Raw genomic sequence first — 17151 nt, 5'->3', positions numbered from 1 at the left:
ATTATTTGGGGCGCCGGGGAAGGAGACGCGGCTCGCGGCGGCAGCGTACCCTTTAGTGTAACCTTGCTGCTCCCCCCCTCCCGCCGAGCGCCCTGTCGGCTCCTGCGCCCTCACCTCACCCCTTTGCTTTTTGACAATGAAATGCCAGTTACCGTCGGTCTGGAGGAGCCCGAGTGGTCTCCAGGACTGCAAAACACCCCCGTAATTAGTGCGCCTTTAAAAAAAAAGCCTGGTCCCTACTCCTACTCCCAACATGTGACCGAAATGGAACTTTTGTTCCCGAGGGGTGGTCTCCTTAGAAAAAAAAGTTCTCCGGCTCCACTGGGATTGGAATCATTTCTTTTTTTTAAGGGCTCACAGAGTCGGATCAGACAGATTCCCCCCACCCCCGCATTGTAATTGCAAGCGCTTGTCGGAGAGACAGTCGTCGTGTCAGCTTTTCCTGGGCATTGCACAATGAATTTCTTTTCTTTCTCTTTTTTTCCTTTAAACCAAGGTGAATAAAGTCGCTGAATGGTTATTTTACTCTGATGCATATGAACGCTGAGCAATCCCAAAGTAGAAAACTCCCGTGTTGCAGAGAGGGAGAATTATCTAAGTGACCAGACAAAATGACCTTCCCAGTTTGACAGTGCAGAGAGGAGAGCTAAGAGTAGAAATCTCCCAGCTTTCTGGCCATGGTTTTCAGTATTGTAAATGCAGGATGGTGAGGGATGTTCGCAAACACAGCATTTACCTTTCAAGTAGTTGTGTGTGTACATTTATGTGTGTGTGTGTGTGTGTGTGTCTCTAAAGGCTAGTGGTGCTGCGGTTTGTTGCCTCTAGAAAGTTGTCGTAAAGTTTGCCACCGTGAGGAGGCAGACTGATTTGTCCATCTCCCCCAATTATTTTGCCCGTCCTTGCATTTGGTGTGCACTTCCATTTCCCTGTTCCATCAGTGCCCAGATGGAAAAGCCTTTTGCTTCTGTGAGAGGCTGAAGCTCCTGAAGTTTGTTTGTGGCTTGGCCCATTCAATGTTCATTGAGGGGACCCTGCAGAGACAATGAACAAGTAACCAGTTTTCTTCATCTATGGTGAATTCGAGAAACCTTTCCTGCTTTAACTCGGCTTTTCCATAGGATCTGTTAAGAGGAAACAGTATTTTATCATGTTTGCTTATTAGGGGTTCACAATTATACTCAGGTGTTAGTGTTTCTTATCAGGAAAGATTCTCAGGGGGTTTGAATTAGGGCTAATGTGAACTGAAAAGGTGGGTTGGGTTTCTTTGTTTTTGCCTCGCAAAAAAATGCCCAGTGGAACTTTCGGGTTTCTGTGTTTGTACATATCTGGGGATGATAGCAGTATGTCTGTGGTGGCAGGGAGGTGTCAGAGTAAAGGTGTTAGGTAGGTTTATACTTCAAAACCAATTTCTTTTTCTGTATAAATTTGATTCTACGAGTTCAGGAAAATCCTAGGGTATGCCTGATCTAATTTATCGGATACTTCATAACACAAACAGGTAACTAAATACTAGGGTATGAAATCAGTAAATTGTATTTAGCTCGATGGCAATAAATCTGACCTGGGGAGAACCTGGACCAACTATGAGATAGTGATTTTAGGGTGAAAACAACAAAAAACAAGCCTTTCTGCGACTTTTCTTGGTGTCTCTTCTAAAGAGGCTGCATATGCCCACTGTTCTGAGGGGCTTATGTTTGGGTTCTGCAGGTGCTCATCTTATTGTACCCCAGTGGGGGGCTACAGCAGCCCTTTCCTTACACACACACGGATGGAATCATTCCCAAACCCAGACAGCACACTGTCTTAACATGTGGCATAAAAATTGCAGCCGTAGTCTGTATATCATTTTTTTCCTTATCGTTTACCCCTCAGTTCTTTTTGGGAGCCTCTTTTCTCACTCTGTATTTCTCTGTAATTAGAATAGATTTAATGGTCTTTACTAGTAATGAAAGTATCACTTTTATTTTGGATTGTTCTTTATGGAACCAGAATATGACTGTTTGCTTGGACTGTGCATATGTTTAAATGCACATATGTGAAGTGCGTTTTTCCACGGAGTTTGTTTAGTTTGCAACGTTCCAGTAAGAAGCGCCGGAGATCAAGGACTGGGATGATTCTAGCTTGTCTGAAAATGCTCTGGTGATGTGTGCGGTGTTTCCCTTAGTCCTTGGGATGTGGTACAGTGACTGCATAATAAAAAATGTGTGCTGGGAACCCACAAGAACTGGGATTTTTTTCTACAGTCCAGTAAACAATAAAGTTTTCTGTGGAGCAGAGAATGAGTGTCAGGAGCTTTCAAGGATGACCTGATGGCTCTGATATCCTGAGGACATGTGACACGGAAGGCTCTCTGTGTGGAGAGATTTCCTTCACTCCTCCTGTCTACTCCTGAAACCTTCCTCCCTGGCTCTCATTCCTTACAAGCAGCTGGTCAGCAGGCAGTAAATTCCTCAGCAGCTGGTGTGATGGAGCACAGAGGAGCCTGACCAGAGGCAGCCACAGAGGGAAGTACTCTGTTTACTTCTGTGCTAGAAAAGAGTAGTGTACGATTTCGGTGGAATTTCCAGGGTGAAAGTTTCTGAATCAGTCAGTGACATCTTTGTATGTATCACTTTCATGGTGGTGGTTGCTGATGAATGCCTGATATTGGCTTTTATATTTCTTTTGCACTTTATAAACATGTTCCGGGCACTGCAGGGAAGTTAATATCAGACACATGTTTATAGCAGAAGACAGGTTGACCAGCCCAAGGTCACACAAACTGTGGCTGCGCCCCACTGTTTGTCTGCACTGGGCGTTCTCATCGTGAGAGATTAAATGCTTCCATTCCTGACCATTTGGGGTTGTTTAAATGTAAGGACAGGGTCACCTAACTCTGTAAAAAGTCAAATTATTTTCTTCGGAGGATCGTGTGGCTGACTGCTGGGTACGGGAGAAAGCAAGAGGCTATCTTTTCCATCATCAGCCTTCACCTTCAAGTCACCTGTTCAGTGTTAACTTCAGCCAAGTTGCAGCTGAAAGTAACTATGGCCCAGCAGACACAGCCCTTTGTAAGGCTCGGCTGGGCGACCGGCGAGAACTATCCAGGATAGTACAGAAAAATAGTTGCCTAACATCCCTGGCCCCTCCTTTCTCTGCCCTCCGTACTGGTTGGCTTTTTTAGCGGAATGAAACCTCTATTTTGCTGCTTTCTGGGAGTCTCTGGGTTTCCCCTCCTGGACTCTGAGCTCCTTGGGTTTAATGGCGATGATCTTTGCGTCCTGGTGCCCACCTTGGCACCTGGCTCAGAAATGTGTGTCAGTAATGTTTGCTGATTTGCAGTGAAGCACGGAAGGAGGTCAGTGCCCTTTCCGCTCTCTGTCCTGTGTGCTCGGAGTGACTTAACACTTCACCCACAGGCTTGCACGAAGTGGTTACTAGGGCCACTGTGCTGTCACGGGGAGGCCTAGCGCACTCCCTTGGGTGTCTGCCGAAAAATGATCACTGGTAGAATTTTGGCCTAATAATAATGTTTTCTTATTTTGATAAAATTTTCAAAAACTGCTTTTGCGTCTCAACGAACAACAACATGGAACTGGGTAAAAGATACAAGACAGGGGCTTGAGGAATCACTGGAGAAGGTTCAGATTAGCAGGCTTCTAAGTGTTCCCCAGGGTCTTTAGCAAGTGAATCAGGGAACTTTGAGAATCTAAGAGATGAGAGACTATAAAGATCACCTGGGCCAACGTCTGATTTGATTTGATTTTTTTGATGTGTTGGGTCTTCGTTGCTGCGCACGGGCTTTTTCTAGTTGCGGTGAGTGGGGGCTACTCTCCATTGCGGGGCGCGGGCTTCTTCAGTGGCTCCTCTTGTTGTGGAGCGCGGGCTCTAGGGGCACGGGCTTAGTTGCTCCGTGGCATGTGGGATCTTCCTGGACCAGGGCTTGAACCCATGTCCCCTGTATTGGCAGGCGGATTCTTATTTATTTATTTATTTTGGGCTGTGTTGGGTCTTCGTTGCCGTGTGCGGGCTTTCTCTAGCTGCGGTGAGCGGGGTCTACTCTTTGTTACACTGTGCGGGCTTCTCGTTGCAGTGGCTTCTCTTGTGGCAGAGCACAGGCTCTAGGCACGCGGGCTTCAGTTGTTGTGGCATGTGGGCTCCAGTAGCTGTGGCTCGCAGGCTCTAGAGCACAGGCTCAGTAGTTGTGGCACACGGGCTTTGTTGCTCCATGGCATGTGGGATCTTCCCAGGCCAGGGATCGAACCCCTGTCCCCTGCATTGGCAGGCGAATTCTTAACCACTGCGCCACCAGGGAAGCCCGGCAGGAGGATTCTTAACCACTGCGCCACTAGGGAAGTCCCTACAACGTCTGATTTTTATGGAGAGGAGGTCCACACAGCTAAATTGTTTGCTTCAGCTGATCGGTGACTGAGCCAGGTTTAGGGCAAGGCAGACCCCCTGGTTCTCAGACTCCTGTCCCTCACTGGCTGCGTTCACGGTGCATCCCTATAAGAGGCCAAGGAAATTCGATACAATAGGCTGCATACTCTCTGGCACTTCCCAGCTTGGTCCATTTTAATCGCAAGCCAGCTGGTATGAGGGCACAGAGGTACGTGCCAAGGAAGGTGGTGTGTGTGGGAGCCCTGGGTCCAGGGGGTATATTGTTAGACGTGAGAAGAGGAAGGAGTAGGAGTGGGGGGTGAGGGAAGAGGGGCTTCATGGACTTGTATTTGCACCACCATCTACAGCAATCAAGTGTTTGTATTCTGGTAAAAAGCATGGAACATTAAATTTACCATCTTAACCAGTTTTAAGGGTACGGTTCAGTCGCATTAAGTCTGTTCACGTTGTTGTGCAACTGATTTCTAGAACTGTTTCATCTTGCAACACTGAAACTCTATACTCACTCAACACCCATGTCCCCTCTCCCCTTCTCCCAGCCCTCTGTAACCACCTTCCTATTTTCTTTCTATGATTTTGACTACTTTAAATAGTTCATATGAGTGGAATCATACTTTATTTCACTTAGCATAATGGCCTGGAGGCTCATCCATGTTGCAGCATGTGACAGGATTTCCCTTTTTTCAAGGCTGCGTAATATTCCATTTTATGTATATGCCATATTTTCTTTATCCATTCATCTGTTGATGGACATCTGGGTTACTCTCATCTCACAGGTGTTGTGAATAATGCTGTGGTGAACATGGGTGTACAAATACCTCTTTGAGATGCTGCTTTGAGTTCTTTGGATTTATACCCAAAGATGGGATGGTGGGGTGCAGTGGTACTTTTTTATACCATGTGAGGGGCTGGTACTTCTGTTTTGGGCTGGGGGTGCTGGACCTGTTAGGGCCTTTTCTGAGGAATCCTTGAGGGGGCCCTAGGCTCAAATATACACCTTAATTTATACACAGTAGACTCTGGGGCTTTCCTGGTGGTGCAGTGGTTGAGAGTCCGCCTGCCGATGCAGGGGACACGGGTTCGTGCCCCGGTCCGGGAAGATCCTACATGCCACGGGGCGGCTGGGCCCGTGAGCCATTGCTGCTGAGCCTGCGTGTCTGGAGCCTGTGCTCCGCAGCGGGAGAGGCCGCAGCAGTGAGAGGCCCGCGTACCACAAAAATGAAAAAATAATATACACAGTAGGCTCTGCATCAGCTAAAAACATGGCAGCTGGTCCTAGGGAAGTAGCTTACCTCTTTAGCATAGGTAAGTGAAGGGGAAAAACACCCCAAATATGGGCACCAGAGGAAGGCAGAACTAAACTGTGTATCTGAGTTGAGCCACTGAGGCAGGTTGGGGGCAGGTGGGGAGGGAGTGTGGGGACCAACTTGAAGAGCAGGTGCATTCTGTTACGGATGTTGAAAAGTTGCCCTGTGGTGTGGATCTCCCGGCTGAGTGAATCAGTGCCAAACGAAGCCCCCTAGGGTGTGGGGTATACAAACGAAGTATTTGTCTCTGTGAATGCTACTTTAGGAGAAGCACTGGCTTTGGTTTTCTGGCAGAGTCCTTCACTGCCGTATTTGTTGTAGAAACCAATCTCTGTGTGGATTTGTTGAATAGCATGAGTGTAAGTTGACGCAGGGTTCCCACGCCAGAAGGGGCCCAGCTTAAAGACCATTCGCTGCCAAGCCTAGTATTTGGAGAGAGAAAGAGAAAAGTTAGTGAGAAGTTAGAATGATAGCCTATTAAAAAACAAACACATTTTCATTGATTTTTGAACATACAGGAACCAGCCTAATAGAGTGTGGCTTTCCAGGGCGTCTCAGGCTGAGCCTCCGTGTGAACAGGCAGAAATGACTTGTGTCCACACCATCAGCTGGTGAGAAATGAGGGCTGCTGGGTGCTGGAGACCGTACCTCCTGCATCGAAATAGTACCGTCAGTATATTACTTGCTCTGTTAATTTGCTTGATCACCCTTTGTTTTTAGGTAGTGAAAGTATACAGTTCAGCCTGGTCTTTGGCTAAATGACCTTGAACTTGGGGCGTATGTGGGGTGGTGACAAGGAAGGTATTAGCCTGTGTTTGTTAGGTGTGGAGCCCCAGGTGAGCTAACTACTCACTCAGGCCTGTGGACTAAGCGTATGGGAAACTGTGGAACACCTGCGTTTTGGGAGCTTTGTGAAGTCTAGGTAATTAAAAGGGTTTGTGTGCTGCCTTGGTGGTTATTCTCCTCCATCATCACCACCATCGTTTATCGGATGCTGCTGTGCGCTGGTCCTTGGCCTAAGCGTTCTATCTACATTATCTCATTTGCTCTTTACGACTCCCTCCGGGATGCAGCTTTTCTCCCTGTTTTGCAAAGGAGGAGCCTGAAGCCCATAGCCGTGAAGCGATGTATTGGTCTAAGATCTCCCAGGCTGTGCTCTGGCCCGAGCTTCACCGAGTCTACATCTCGGGACTACAGTTCCGAAGCACTTTCTCTCCTGACCCAAGACTCAAGGACAGCCACCTTTATGAAGAAAGTTAGGAAACCAAGAGTAATGTGGGGGAGCTTCCCACAGGCCAAGATGAGAGGTGGGAAGAGAGCCGGCAGAGATGCTCCTTCCCTCTCTGGGTGGGTGCCCCCTAACCGGCCCTCTCGCGGCAGGGTAGCCAGATGGTCACGTCGCACCACCCACCTTGGAATAGACGTCCAGATCTCCCATTTGTACACCAATCCCTGATGTCCTCTCGTGATACTTTGTCTGCGGGTGGGTTCATTTGTGCCCTTTTCATGTTTTTCTCACAAATCTTTTCCCTCTCTGCCTCGCTCTGCTTTCCCCCAGTGTCTCCTTACCCCGTCATCAGGTGATGAGGTGGGTGACAGGCCAGGGCTGTGTCCTCTCATCCTGCCCACCCTCGGAGCTGGACACCTTGGTCACACCCTGGTCAGTCTCTCTCCTTCCACTGCTTTTTTTTTTTCCACAATTTCAAACTTTTTACACAATCCATGAATGCAATGCTTTTTAAAAACCATCCCTCATGTCCATCTGAAGATACTGTGTGAATTCTAGGAATCTATTTGATGTCTCTTCAGGTGTTCCCTGATTTCCGCCACCACCAAAGGAATCATCTTTTTTCTTTTTTTTTTTAATACATTTATTTATTTATTTTTGGCTGCCTTGGGTCTTTGTTGCTACACGTGGGCTTTCTCTAGTTGCAGCGAGTGGGGGCTACTCTTCGTTGCGGTGCGCGGGCTTCTCATTCTGGTGGCTTCTCTTTGTTTCGGAGCATGGTCTCTAGGTGCGTGGGCTTCAGTAGTTGTGGCCTGTGGTCTCAGTAGTTGGGGCTCGCGGGCTTAGTTGCTCCACGGCATGTGGGATCTTCCCGGACCAGGGCTCAAACCCGTGTCCCCCTCATTGGCAGGCGGATTCTTAAGCACTGCGCCACCTGGGAAGCCCTATCTTTTTTCTTGATAGCTTGATATCTGGCCCTACTGGCCTTGTTCTAATTTCCCAGAATGAAGGGATAATTGGGGCCCTCTGACTTTATACATTTCTGGATTTGAACAGCTTTAATGAAGCCTGTCTTCAGAGCAGACATAGAGAAGGAAGCACACAGAGACATGGCATGGAGGGGGTTAAGAAGGGACTAAGAAAGCCTAAGCCCTAATTCTCATGAAACAGATGAGGAAACTGACTCGTGCAGCATTTAAATTGCCTGCCTGAGATCACAGTGCTCTTCATAGCTGAGCTGGAGTCAGGATCCAGGTGTTCTGTCTCAGGACCATGTTCCACTAACACGAGGAAAATTGGCAAAAAGCAGACAAGACCTCAGAAAGCATAGCTTCATCGTGAGGACTCATATCTAGAGAGTGAAACCCCTTTGCCTGGCACCACACAATGACCGACAGTATTAATGATCATCATTATGACCTTGTCCAAGTTGAAGACAAACTGTAAATTATGAGATTTAGGAAGTGAGGAAATAGTGTCATGCATTTTGGAAAGCTATCCAACGAAAATGGTTGGCATAGAAATAATGTTACGTTTTTAGAAGGCCACACTTCAGCTATCTGGACGAATGACTTCTGAAAATAATACCTTACTCCCCAAAGAAGACAGGAAAGAGCTGCCCAGTAAATCTGCTCGCTCACCGGAGTTCGTGTGTTCCTCGGGGGTATTTTCCCTTTGTATGTGGGAGTCAGACACACGGAAAACGATCTCATTTCCTGAATGACCTGAAAAGGGCGTGCGGCCCCACTGGTGTGAGCACCGTGGGTGCCTACGCTCAGTGCTGTGACTGTTGCTCCCATGTAGTTCCGTCAGCGCTGCTTCAGAGTTTGATCTGCACTTTGTTCTGCCTAATGCTATTCATTGGTTCTTCTCTGTAACACTGATTTCCCTTAAGGGGATGGTAAGTTCCCGAGAAGAGGGGACCAGTCATTGCCATACTGCGAAGAGCTTCTAGGGGAAGGAAGGACCCTGTAGTAGACAGACCTGAGTGTGAATCCTGCTTCTTGAACTTGTTCATCTTAAGCTTGAACCTGTTATCTGAAGTGGTAATAAAAATACCTATCTGGGCTTTCCTGATGGCGCAGTGGTTGAGAGTCTGCCTGCTGATGCAGGGGACGCGGGTTCGTGCCCCGGTCCGGGAAGATCCCACATGCTGCGGAGCGGCTGGGCCCGTGAGCCATGGCTGCTGAGCCTGCATGTCCGGAGCCTGTGCTCCACAACAGGAGAGGCCACAGCAGTGAGAGGCCCACATATCGCCAAAAAAAACCACCCCAAAACAAAAAAACCTATCTTTGGGGGCTGTTGGCACTGCCTTACGTTGTTTTAAAAACACCCAAACTTAGTTCTTCTCCCTCTTTATATATCCTCCCATCACAGGGATCTAGAAGGGGCGAGAGATTTTCTAGTCCTGTGCCTGCATTATACCGTTGAGAAAATGGAGCTCAGAGATGTTACTCAAGCTCCCGTGGCTGGTTTGTGGCACCGCCTGAACTAAACTCCAGGCCTTGCAGGTGGGCCAACTCCCAGGCTGGGCTCTTATCACTGTCGCCATGAGTTTCTCCCGGGGTTGGGGTCGCTCAGTCAGCGCTCAGCAAAGCCTCGCTTTTGACTTTCATTGAATACAGGCCCCACTAACAGGGGCAAGGAGCCAGCTGCAATTACGTGGTAGAAACAGATGCCTCTTGCATCTTAAAATGGTGAGGGCGGAGCTAGTAGGGTTCTGAATAAGTTTCCAGAGATGAAAAGAAAGGAAAAAACCCGAAGCCTGGAAGTACCGTACAGTGCCTCTGATGGGCATTATTACTCAGCCCTCAAGTATTCAAACCTATTCAGGGATCTGCTTGTTCATATAGTCGCTTATTATTTGCGACCGGGCTGAGACTCGAGAGGGAGCATCCATTCTTCAGTCCGCTTTTGTGTGGCGTGCAGCCCCGTGTCTGTCTGACCACAGAGCAGACACTGTGTGCTGTGGGTGGTGAATTTCCAGTTCCAAGCGTCAGGAGTGGATGGCTCTTCGTGGAGGTTTAGACGGAAGAGTTTGAAGAAGCCAAATTTGTAACTTTGGGGCATGAGGGAACCTTTGTTTTTAGTAAATGTTAAGAGGGGGGCTGAAGTATTTGTTAGCAGTGTTTTGCTGTGGACCTACAGTGCGTTCCTGCGTTTTCCATTGATATCCATGTTAAATGAGAAGATGAAATGGGGCCTGGAAAACAGCCCTTTTTGAGAAATAGTGGAGACAATGTTCGCGGCCTCCACCGCCGTCCCCAGAAGCAGGTGTGGGCACTTTTAGGCCGTTGAGGAAAGAGCTTAGGTCTGGAGCCGTTCCTCTCCCTTCGCCCTGGAAAACACAAGAGAACTTTGGTGATTTTTCTGCTCAGCTGTCTTGCAGCCCTCTCCGGTGGGTTATGATGAGGCCAGGTGACTTCATCTTTCTGAAGATTTCTCTGTATCATGAGGTCACTAATGCCTGATTCTGTCACATCCCCTATACACGAGGAAGCAGCAACCAAAGATGAGATACTGACTCTCAGGTATTTCCTGGAAGAAATGAGCTACAGATAGAAATCATCATTGTAATTTAAAAAAAAAAAATCACCCCCCAGAGAACAGCCTTTCTGTCTCTGAAGTCACCCGCGTCCCTAACACTTCCCTGGGTCTCTGGGGAAAGTGTGGGTCTAGGTGTGCAGCGGTGGCCTCGTGTGTGCCAGCCTGGCTATGGTGTGACCAGAACAGTGCTGGCATCCCTGACGAAGACTCCAGGTCAAGAGACAGTTTGGGACCAGTATTGTCTGAAGCCTCATAATTAGTACTCGGATAAATAGATCTGCCACTGGTGTAGCCAAGAGAAACCATACCTGAGACTTTATAAAAGGGGAGCAGGCGTTTGCTGAGTACTTTTCTGGACTGCTTTGCGGAAGCTCAGACAAGGGAAGGCCACTTTTTTCCATGTTACTTCCTTCCTTCATTGTTCTAGACCATATATCTTTCCCAGACACTATCTTTGACCGTCACGTCGGCCTCCTGCCAGAGCAGACCACATGGTAGTGTCTCCTGACTCAGCCATCTGGTCCAGCGCTGTCTTTTTGCGTGTAGGTTTGTGATCACAGGCCGGGCACCCAAAGGGACAGAAGTGAGTTCTCATTTCTTTGGGCCTCTGTGTGTGCTCTCGTGTCCAAATTCCTGCCCTGGGGTTGGCACATCTGGTTTGGGGAACTGGGCAATCTGAACGATCGGCCCCCTGGTGCATTTGGTAGCTGCCGTGTCCTCCTTTTGACTTGAGACCTGGGAGATCTGAAACATCCGGGTCATGAGTTCACTTGACTGGTGCCTCGCTCTGTCGAGACTGTGGCTCCCCTAATGGTCTTGACAGTCGTGGCCAGTGATGGCTGGGGACAGCAGGTCAGGGTCACTCTCACTCTGCACCTCTTGATCTGGCCTGTCTCCGAAGTGAGGTGAACTGGGTGGGAGAACTGTCATTTAAGGGTGAACTCTGAGTGGCCTAGGTCCCCAGTCTGGGTAAGTTTCCTCTCCTCCCGGATGTGGAGACCTGAATGACCCAGTTTGGCTGACGACCTCTCAAGTCCGTCCCCTGGAAGGCTGCCAGCTCCGTGTTTGACTCTGTGCCCCCGAGTCCTGCCCCGGGTCTGCTGACTTGAGCACTTTAGGGTGAGGTGGAACGGGAGACCGTACCCTTTGGGAAGCCAAGCGTCTTTGCCCTCAGACACAGAGAAACAAAGGCTCGCTCTCTGAAGCTGGCATTCTGCTCTTCTGTGTCTCTGAGGCTCTGTGCTCCTGGCGGGGCCGTGCATGAGTGGTGAGGGCACGCTTCTCGGAAGCAGAAGTCAGCTGCAGGTCAGAAGCAGTTTTTGGATACGATGGAATCCTGGGGGAATGCTGCAGAGCACAGGAAGGCTGCAGTGATGATCCTCTAATCTCTTTCAGCATGCTGTAAGGGGATCTTTAACTTTCACCCAGACGGGAGGGAGATGGGCACAGGGACCTAGGTGTTGGGTTACATCTCAAGTAGGGCACCTATTAGTATACCCGTCTTACATGCTCCCACCCTCGCTGGCACCTTGGCTTTTCTAAGCTCCCTACCCTAGAAAATGAATAAAGAACCACTGACATCAACGGCAGATTTATTTCTCATTTTCTGGGTGCAAGGTCGTGGGCTCTGCTTGGAGATGTGTGGGACGAGGCCTCGGAGGGAAAAGAACCTTAAAAATGCAAGAAAAGGCAGAAAGCCACGCGCACCCCGCCGAAAGGCCCTGTTATTCCAGCAGAGGGACGAGCCGGGCCCTGGGGTGCAAGTCACTGTTAACCTTAGCCTGCTTTTCTGAGAATTCGTCTGTCTCGAAAAATTTGGTGAAATGGCCAAATGGAGCTTCTGTAAGGTAGGGGGAATGCCTGCGCGTGCTTTTGTGCTTAGCCATGGTGTTGAACAATCCCGTTTAAGGGGACGATGGTTCTGGGTACGTTTCCATTTCAGCTGTGGTGTTTAAAGGTTTGCCGTGGCGGGGGTGTGGGTGGACGGGAGTATCGTCCTCTTACCTCTTGGTTAATTTTATCTAGGTTATAGGTGAAAATGAGTTCGCAACACCTCCTGTTTCTTATTTGGGTCCATTTTAGGATGACCTGCAGAGCCTAGTTTGGGCAAATCTCATTATCCTACCCGATGCACATGTTTGTGGACTGCCAGGCTACATGCCAAATGGATTATTAGGAAAAATCCACTTCACAGCTCTGGCCCCCATATTGGTGCCTGTGATTCTTCTTGGGGTCCTGTATATACTTAGGCTGCTTTTCTCTCTTAATCCTTCTGGGACTCCGCCTGGGGCTGTGTTGACAGGGTTGCGCCACTTTGGGGAAGTTTTGGCCTCACGCTTCCCCAGGCGGGGTGAGGCAAGCGTTGGTCCAGCTGGCTGCACTTTGGGCAGTTGACGGTACTTAGAGCTTCAGGGGTTTCCATTTGCCAGAAAGGTAATCTCTCAGCCGGCCCTAGTGTCCCCGGGGCACACATGTTAGGCTTTGGGGGAAATTCACAATTTCAGCTTCGCTCTTTGTTTGCATCTTGTGTACGTTAATGGCCTCATAATTGAAGTGCATTGAACTATTGCTCCACAATCCAAAGCCTGGAAAGTAGCTTCTTTGGGTCAGGGAAAGGTTTCTAAGTAAAGTTATTGAAGACTCAAGCTTAAAAACCAACACTGGTGGTTAGAAGTAGCGTGTTCTAGAGGGAACAGTGCGAGGGTAGCTGACACCAGGACTTTTTGCACTATTTTTAGTTCTAGTCGGGACTGTATGGGGTGGCTTGTGCTTCCTTGGACATCATTCTGCTTTTATTCCAAGGGTTTGTTCTTGTGACTCTGTATATATGCAGATGTATTGCATGCTCATAGGATCATATGTCCTAGCAATTATGGCATAATCTGTTTTCCAGTGTATAGAGTGAAAGATTTCATGAAACCCAGCCTTGTGGCAAAGAAACCCTACATGTAGATGTAAAATATATCTCCTTGGAGGGCTGACTTCCTGATGGGCTATAAACGGATTGTTAAACAGCAATACGAGGGGCTTGTTAACAAGCTGTTTCTAAGAGCATCTCCCTGGTCTGGTCTGAAAAGGTAATGTGTACATATTGCAGCTATGAAACAGTTTGCCTGTGGTGCTTATATGTTGGTAGATTGTGTGTGTGTGTGTGTGTGTGTGTATTTTCACCGGTGAATGAACTGAAAAGATAATTTTTTAAATTGAAGTATAGTTGATTTACAATATTGTGTTAGTTTCAGGTATATAGCAAAGTGCTTTGGTTATCCATATATGTGTATATTATCTATATTCTTTTCCATTACAGTTATTACAAGGTATTGAATATAGTTCCCTGTGCTATACAGTAGAACCTTATTGTTTATCTATTTATATCTAGTAGTGTGTATCTGTTAAATCTGTACTCCTAATTTATTCCTCACCCCCCTTCCCCTTTGGTAACCGTAAGTTTGTTTTATATGTCTGCGTCTGTTTCTGTTCTGTAAATTTTTTAAGAATTTGTATTATTTTTTTGATTCCACATATAAGTAATATCATATAATATTTGTCTTTTTCTTTCTGACAGACTTCACTTAGTTAGATAATCTAGGTCTGTCTGTGTTGCTGCAAATGGTATTATTTCATTCTTTTTTATGGCTGAGTAATATTCCATTGTATATATGTGCCACATCTTCTTTATCCATTCATCTGCCGATGGACACTTAGGTTGCTTCCATGTCTCGGCTATTGTAAATAGTGCTGCTGTGAACGCTGGGGTGCATGTATCTTGAAAAGATGATTTTAAATATTGTCTATTTGCTCCTATGTCAGTGACCACTTTCTCCATTGGGCTGTGTTCTGGTTTAAATGAAGAGGTGTTTGGTCAGCACGGGGTATGGATCAACCAGACTTCAAAAAGCTTTAGTATGTTTATGATAATACCCTAAGTGCATAATAGCTGCTTTAAGGATTTAGAATACTTGGATGAATAGGTGAATCACCTCCCCATAAGCAAACTAACATTCAGATTCCAGGTTCAGTGAAGCAGAGTTCCTTTTATGTGTCTAGTCCTATTTGAACTTCTTTTCACATTCAGGTGACATAGCTGAAAACTGGTCCATGGCAGTTTCTGCTACTCTTGGATTTTAATGAGAACTCTTTCTTGTTTCCAGGATGCCACGCTTCTACTGTGTTCGCAGCTGCTGTGTTGAAAAACAGGTGTCTCTTATAATCCCCTGCCTGGATCAGTTTGCTAGCCTGGCAGAGCCTTACTATTATTGTTTACTTATTTATTTATTTTTGTCCCATGTGGGTTAGATAACTGCCAAGAGGTGCTGATGAGGAGGATTAATGGGAGAGAAGATGGCAGCTTTCCTTGGTGGAGGTTTCTATTAAAAGAATCTCAGAGTCTCAGGGCGTAAAGATAGAGCTACAGAAAACTGTTCAGGATACGAATCACGGGGGAGAGGAGCCAAAAGGGGGGCAGTAATAATAGTTCTGCCAAGTCACCTCTCTCTCCTCCAAAGGCCAGTGTGGCCACAAAAGCCATCCAAGACGAGGGTGGTGAGTGAGGACCATTCTCTGGTCCACGGGGCACTCACGGACTCATCCACGGTTGCGTCTCCGGGCTCCTGGATCCTGTGCGGCCCACACCCCATGTCTCTCACGCTGTTCTTTCTTCTCCGTGCTGACTAACACTGTCTCCCCCCGGCCCCGGACTCTTCAGCTGTCTCCCACCTGATCTTCCACCCTGCACTCCCCGCCCCTTCCCAACCAGCCCAGAATGATTCTTGGCAAACAAGAAATTGATCACACCAGGCCCTTTCTGACACTGCAGTTCAGGATGGAACCCAGCTCTCTATCAGGGCATCCAGGCCCTGGACAGGCTGCCTTTCTATCGCTAGGATCATCTCCACCCTCCTGCCCCACGTTGTAGTCCAACAGTACCTGTCGTTCTCCCAAACCACATTATGAACTTTTATGCCTGGAACCTTGCCCCGGTCCTCCTCCTGCCTGCTAGCCAGCTTGTCATCTGAATCCCGTTTCTTAAGCCTTCCCTGGTGCTGTCAGGCACGGCATCCTACAGCCTCGCTGAACTTGTCTCCGTTACTGGCAGTGATCCTGTTATGGTTTGCTTGTGCCTCGTCCTCTAGCTGGAGTCAGATGGATTCGTTTTATATTTCCAGTGTCCAGCTCAGTGCCTGGCACAGAGAAGGTCCAGTGTCCTTTAGTTGAATGGAATTTTTTTAAATCAGCAAGTATTTATGAATCTTCTGTTCACGGGCTCGGTGGGCGCTAGGCTCTGTGCTACATGAGAGAAGTGTAAGTTGAAAACCTTGCACAGTGGAAGTCCTGAGTAAATACCCCTTGAAGGTAGAGGGAGGAAGAAAGGGAGAGACCTCATTTCTGTTGCAGTGTCAGGACTAATCCCAATACCTAAGTCCCCCCTTGAGACTCAGTCCCTGAACCGACACGTACACACACAGCACCTGCTGGATCTTCCCATCTTGATCGCCCCTATTCCAGAGAGGAGCATCGGCAGCTGGAGACGAGGCTTGAGAACCTTGAGGCCGGTTGTGTGGGATGAAGCACGGACAGCCCCAAAGGAGTGAACCTATCAAATCCGTCCTCTTTGCTTGGCTGAGGATGCCTCTCGGGTCTGGGAGAGAGAGCTGGGGGCTGTTAGTTGTAGCGCGTGCAGTCCTGACCCTGCTGGCTGCGATCCTCCGGGAACGAGGGGCCGCCGCCTGCTCTCTGCCTCACCCGTCTGCTCACTGGGTGGCGGAGGTGACCCGAGAGCAGGGCGGCTTGTGAGCTTCCTGCGAAGTCCAGGGTTGCCCTTCCAGGCAAAGGGAGGGATCTGACCCTTCCGTCCGTCAACTCCTCAGCCTCCTTCTCCAGATCCCTGTTCTCTTCCGCACTTAGCTGGGGGATGATCGCTCTGGAGCTCTAGTTCCCTCCCAGTGGGCTGCCCTGGGGGCTAAAGCAGCGAGGACTAGAAGACCAGCCCCAGGTCCTGTCGTATGGATGGTATGACAGCCTCAACATTTCCATTTACAGTGGAGAACTCAGTGCTGTGTCCTTAAAGTCAGGACTGTCAGGGGAGTGTGTCAGAGTTAGGAACAATCTGACGCATGTGAGATGGACCAGTCTGGAGAAGCCAGGTATTTTCAGGTACGAGCAGACACTCCTGGGCCTTCCGTAGGGGCCCAGGTGACTCCTTTTTGCCCTGCGCTTGTTGCCATTGAGAGACAGGTGGGATTTGGGGCATCAGGGTAGGTGAAAACTTGCAACTTCCGGAACCCAGCCAGACCCCAGCCAGGGCTCTTTTACGGTTCCCCCCCAGACTGTCATCTGCCAGCGGTTCTCTTTCCTAAAGCTGCCCGCCAGCCCTCCCGGCCTTGGGCTCTTCCTGGCTGTAGTGGGGGGGGCGTCTCCACGGTGCCTGACCCCCAGGCCCTTCTGTCCTTGCAGGGTGTCCTAGGTTCCCCTTGCCTTCCAGACAGGCTCCACGAGGGGCTGTGTGGCAGGCAGGTCGGGTGCTGTTGCAGGGATGCTCCTCTGAGCCGCGTTGGGCAGCAGCAAAGCCTAGGGCCGTGTGTGCCCAGTGAAAAGACACATTCATGAGGCTCCTGGGGTGCAGGTAGCCGCGAAGCGCGTGCCTTCCTCAGAACCCTCAACTCATACACCTCACACCCGGACGACATGGTG

General features: G+C 48.7%; 1 protein-coding gene across 2 annotated transcripts in view; it reads left to right on the top strand.

Moving 5' to 3' along the window:
- Window positions 1–17151, top strand: part of ETV6 (ETS variant transcription factor 6) — a 249149-nt gene that overhangs the window by 291 nt on the left and 231707 nt on the right. The window lies entirely within an intron of this gene.

This window comes from Mesoplodon mirus, assembly GCF_964341445.2.
Source record: "Mesoplodon mirus genome assembly, chromosome: 11".
Lineage (NCBI taxonomy): Eukaryota > Metazoa > Chordata > Mammalia > Artiodactyla > Ziphiidae > Mesoplodon > Mesoplodon mirus.
Note: the sequence above shows the minus strand (reverse complement) of the source record. Positions and strands in the feature narration are given on the sequence as shown.